The sequence below is a fragment of the Eschrichtius robustus genome, chromosome 6 (genome assembly GCF_028021215.1).
Source record: "Eschrichtius robustus isolate mEscRob2 chromosome 6, mEscRob2.pri, whole genome shotgun sequence".
Taxonomy (NCBI): domain Eukaryota; kingdom Metazoa; phylum Chordata; class Mammalia; order Artiodactyla; family Eschrichtiidae; genus Eschrichtius; species Eschrichtius robustus.
The window spans coordinates 91130004-91135046 of record NC_090829.1 but is presented as its reverse complement, the minus strand read 5'-3'; the positions used below and the strand labels follow the sequence as shown (position 1 = coordinate 91135046).

The 5043-nt window shown below is 33.9% G+C and overlaps 1 protein-coding gene across 5 annotated transcripts in view; it reads left to right on the top strand.

The window, feature by feature from the left end:
* Positions 1-5043, top strand: part of DZIP3 (DAZ interacting zinc finger protein 3) — a 120892-nt gene that overhangs the window by 287 nt on the left and 115562 nt on the right. The window lies entirely within an intron of this gene.

Here is a 5043-nt window from a genome sequence, read left to right as displayed (position 1 = left end):
GTGAGGAGCTCTGAGGAGGAGAATCTTGGGCTCTAGATTTTGAGGCGGCCTGGGAGGGGCCTCTTTTTAAAACCGCTCATTTGTCCACCCCTTCTACCCAGGAATGTTGGTTTCTCAGAGTAAACCTATGGCCATTCGGATTCGGTGGCAAGTTAGTCATGCCCTTATGATAGTCGTTGTCAAACTTATTTGAGAAAGCTGGTCCAGGTGACTCCTGGGCCAAGTGTTGCTCCGGAGGGTGTTCTGATTAGCGTCAGTTTTTGTAAGTGAGGGTGCTGTTTTTATCTGGCGTAGTTGATTGTTTTATAACTCTTGGTGTTTAAGGAAATCACACTGTTCGCGGTTTTTCATCAGAGATAATATTATGCATGTATATATAATGAAATGAGTCAGGCTGGTTCTGGAGCTTTTTGCTTAATGTATGCTAATGTTGAATGAAGCTTTAAAAGCCAGTTTGGATAAAATTTTAAGAATAGGGTACACGTCCTTTTAATTAAACCATTTGTCAGAAATCATGTTTTGTCAATTCAAAGAAAGTCTATTCTACGTCACTATTTTTAAAGGCAGGAATTATTTTTATATTAAAAATTTAAAAATTAAGTCTGAAAGCTTAAGATAATAATTGAGGCGTAAATCATTGGATAATTAATGTATTTATGCATTTATTCATTCTGTAAACAATTGACTGTATAAAGTGCGCTAAACCTGCCAGTCAGGGAACCGGCTGGGAAGGAACTGTCTAATCAAGGAAATGTACTAAGTAGGTCGTACATATGGAATTCACCGCTCAAATTAGAGGCACCATCCAGTTGTGGTAAAGAGTGAAGCCAGGCTGTCTGCTTACAAATCCTAGCTCTACCTTTTACTGTGGGACCACAGGCAAATTCTCACTGCTTCCGTCTCTTCAGTCTCTTCATAAAGTAAAACTACTAACAGTAGTATCTGTTTCATAAAGTTGCTCCTTCAGTAAATAATTAGAGCCTAGAATGTGCTAGGCACTGGTCTAGGCACTAGATTCAGTGAATAACGTAAAAATCCTATTGTCATAGAACAAAAATCCTACCATTACCTTCTGATAGTGGAAAGAAAAATAACAAGCACAGTAAAGAAAGCGAGATGGAGAAAAAAAATAAGAGAATTATTCTTCTAGAGTTATGGTTAAAAGGAAGGGAAATAGGAGGTCAGGATAGAGAAAACAACATTGGAGGAAATATCAGTACTACAAGGAGTTGAAAAAGAGACCTATGCTCTCTAAGGGGAAAGATTTCTAGATAGAATATCAAGGGCAAAGGCCTTGAAATGGGAGCCTGAGAATGTGTGTAAGGAACAGCAAGGACACCACTATGGCTGGAGTAGAGAGCAAGTGTGAGAGCAGTAGAGATGAAATCACGTCAAGTTATTACAAAATGAGTTAACCAACGAAGAATTTAGAACAGTTGCCTGGCATAGTTATGTTCTCAGCAGGTATTAGTTGCATCTTAGTTCCTTGGCAAGTACAGTGATAGCAGTTTGGCAGTGTCAGATTTTTCACTAATAATGACAAATGCATCATGATTATCCCCATTTTGTCCTGAGGAAAAGGGTCAAAGCTGTTTGCTGTGAGTGCCATCTTTCTTTGAAATCTTGCGTTTTGACTTGAGCAGTCAAATTTTGCATCTTTTCTGTATTTATTTTAATGTACAATAACGTCTTTCTCAAAAAATCTTCACCAAAAATTGATGTAAATTTAGTAGGATGTACCACTTGTGGTAGCTGTGAGGAGAAGTATCTTTTGTCGGAGATACTTGCGTATCCTAATATGAGAAACAGAGCCATGTTTTAAGACCCAAAAAGAGGGGAAAGGAGGAGGAGGAAATGAAGCTGGGTCCAAATGACTGAAGGCTTTATTAACCTTGAGCTTGGACTCCATCCTGAATTCAGTGGTGATCTCTGGTTTTAAACTGGGGCCTAATCTAGTTAGGTTTGTGTTTTAGATTGATTACCCTGGTAGCTAGACAGGCTATGATTCTGAGGAGGATAAGACCAGAAGTAGGGAGAATATTTAATTTACTGGAATCTTTCCAAAGGATAGCCGAGATAATTGAAGTGGAGATAGCAAAAAGATGACAAATTTGAGAAATATATATGCGGTGAAATAGGCAGGACTTAGTGAATGATTTCAAATGTGAAGAGTGAGGAGAGGGATGAAACTAGAAGGGATTCCAAGTTTCTAGATTGGGTGGTAGAGAAGATATAGAAACTGCTGAGGGAGTCAGTGTTAAGTATTCAGGTTGTATTTTATGTTCAATGAAATTTTATATAGCTTATCATATAGTCTTGTACCATTCTCATTAAATTTATTCCTGGGTATTATATAATTTTTGTTACTGTGAGTGGGTTCTCTTTTTCTCCTGTAAATTTTTTATTTGTTATTGCTACTGTTAAAAGAGAAACTGATTTTTGGTATATCTTTTATCCAGCCTACTGACTAAAATTCCTTATTGATTCAGTTTTGCTTCCTCTCTTAGATTTTCTAGCTATATATCATCTGCAAATAATAATTTCATCCCTTCCAATATTTGTTGTCATACTTTATTAGTGTAATCTTTAAAGTATGAAATAATCATAATATTGAATATCGTAGTCTTACTACTTAATTGAATGGGAATGACCAGTATTTTAACACTTAGTATAATTTGTGCTATTGGCATGAGATAAATATTCTTTAAAATGTTTTGGCGATTGCCCTTTATAGCAGTTTTATTTAAAGATTTGCCGAAATGTATGCTAAAAAAAATTATTAAATGTTTATGTATCTTATTTTTCCCTTTAAAATGATAATACAGTGGATTATATTGATTTTATTTTTAGGATAATAATAGCTAACACATATTGAGCATTTGCCATGTGCCAAGCACTGTTCTAAGAACTTAACTGTTTAATCTTTATAACGTCATGCTTTAGGTACTATTATGATCTTCATTTTACAGATGGAAAAAACTGAGAGAGAGGTGAAGTAATTTGCCCAAGGTCACGCAAGAAGTAGTAGCAAACCTTATATTTGCTATGCTGCAGATGTTTTATTCAGGATTTTATATTTATGTTTGGGAGAATTTAAAATAATTTTTCTTTATTCTCTCTTGGAATTTGGATTGTATGTTACTTTTGAAAAATGAATTGGAAATTTTCCATCTTTTTTTCTGTGCTGTAGAATAATGAGAATCAAATAGAATCATTTGATCCTTGTAGATTATGTACAACTGGCCTATAAAATCAAGCTTGATAGCTTATTTAGTGGTAGATCTTTAGAAAATATTTGAATTTGTAATATGGTTATTGATCTGATAATTTTTTCTATCTTTTCTTGTGTTAGCTTTGGAAATAAAAATTTTTAGCATACCAACTATTTCTCTAAATTTGAAAGTTTATTGATGTAAAGTTACATCAGTGTACAATAATTCTCTTAATCTCTTCTTTGTACATTTGAATTTCCATTTTCATTATAATGTTATCTGTTTTCTTAGTGGGGCTTTCCAGGGGTTTGTCTATTTTATTCAGCTTTTCAAGAAGCAACTTTGGTTTTATTAAATTTTTTTTTTCTTCAGAATCACTAATTTTACTTTTATCTTTAAAAATTTCATCCATATAAATATATTTGTTCTTTTTATAATTTTTTAAAAGTTGACGGCTTAGTATATTTCCATACTATATTTTTTATTAAAGACTATTCACGCCAGAAATATTTTAAAAGACAGTAGCTAAAGTGAGCGTCTGCTTTGTAGTTAAAAAAATGTTTAATTATTTTAATCATTCTGGTAAATATTTTTTAAATGCTAATATTCATTCATTTATCAAATATTCACTGAATGCTAGTTATTTTTCAAAGATCTTAGAGTCTGTTGGGAAAGTAGCAAACCAGAATAAGTGCTTTTCAAGAGAAATAAAATGCTGTAGGAATACATAATATTTTTTTAAGGCAAAATATTAAGTATCCAATTCCTTCATCAAGGAATGGCATGAAATCCCTCTTCTTTGTACATTTTTATTCCTGTCTGTTCTTTGTATTTGATGTAGGTATTTTTCCTAATTTATAGCTCAGGAAACACATTTAAGGGAGTTAAACAAAATTTGCTTAGGAGCTTACAACTCAAGGGCTGGGAAGCTCCTTTATTTCTTCTGGAAAAACTTAAAAAGAGCATATCTTCAATGCTGAATAGTAAAATGGAATTTTTTAATGTCTCTTGACCAGGGTTTAAGTCATATTAGATGAATCATACTGTATGATTCATGAACTGTAAGTATCATGAACTGTATGTGTCATGAACTGTATTTTTGATGAATGTGCAGAGTTTGTAGAATACTGAATAACGTACTAAGGGAATTATATCAGAGGTGTGAACAAAGAGCTGATTGTTAATTCATTTACCCACCATATATTTAATGCTAGCTTGAGTGGCAGGTACATTTCTAGGTTCTGGGGGTACAGCAGTGAATCAAATAGACAAAAAATGTCTACCCAAGTAGAGCTTTTATTTTAATGGGAGATATAGCAAAAAAAAAAAAGAGATGTAAGTAAAATATATTAACGTTAGTAATAAGTTCAGTATAGGAAAAAACAGGGAAGGGGGATAGGAAATATCGGAGTCAGGATGGAGAATTGCAATTTTAGTTAGGGTGGAGTATTGATCGGTATTTGCTGCATAACAAATCACCTCAAAACTCAGTGGTTAAAACCATGAACATTTATTTCTTGGTCTGTGGGTTGAGTGCAGTTAGTCTGATCAAGGCATGACTTGGCTGGGTAGCTCTGCTTTAGCTGTTTTGTGGGGAAGGGGAGATATCTTGAGCTCAATTTCAGTTATGACAAGGTGTTTACTAGACATCTGGGAGCTACTGAGTGGGCTGTTGAATATATTATTTGTAGTTAAGGGAGAGGTCAAGGCCAGAGATAAAAATTTAAAGCCTGGAGACTAAATGATACAGGGTGAGTAGGATAGAAAAGACTGAACCCCAAAGTACTTAAGTATTTAGAGGTTGGAGAGATGTGAAGAACCAACAAAAAAC